Source organism: Nannospalax galili, unplaced genomic scaffold (assembly GCF_000622305.1).
Source record: "Nannospalax galili isolate Female #2095 unplaced genomic scaffold, S.galili_v1.0 scaffold519, whole genome shotgun sequence".
NCBI lineage: Eukaryota > Metazoa > Chordata > Mammalia > Rodentia > Spalacidae > Nannospalax > Nannospalax galili.
In genome coordinates this window covers 325,449-325,786 of record NW_008343553.1, presented here as the reverse complement: position 1 = coordinate 325,786, position 338 = coordinate 325,449, and the positions used below count along the sequence as shown (strand labels likewise).

Sequence of the window (338 nt, the reverse complement as noted above, 5' to 3'; positions counted from 1 at the left end):
GTTTAACAGTATGAAATTAGAAGTTGAAGACAGCACTTCCAATAAACAGTAATGCACTTCCATCCACATGTAGAGCTTGACGTAGAACCCATCTCTCATGCTATGCAAAATGTATCTCAAAATGGATCAAAGATCCCTGCATGTGTAATGAAAATTTACAATGACTTGAAGAAAATCTTCATGATCTTAGCAAAGAGGAAAGTATTTAGATTAGAATTTCGCTAGCCAAAGAAACTTTAGCCACTTCAAAAATGCAACTCAAAAAATTAGATCAATTACATCTCATTGTATTATAATGGCTGTCACAAATTTAATAATTCCAAAACTCCCAGGTATGT

General features: G+C 33.1%; 1 pseudogene across 1 annotated transcript in view; it reads right to left on the bottom strand.

Annotated features, from left to right (window-relative positions):
* Nucleotides 1-338, bottom strand: part of LOC103739358 — a 10,132-nt pseudogene that overhangs the window by 4,655 nt on the left and 5,139 nt on the right. The window lies entirely within an intron of this gene.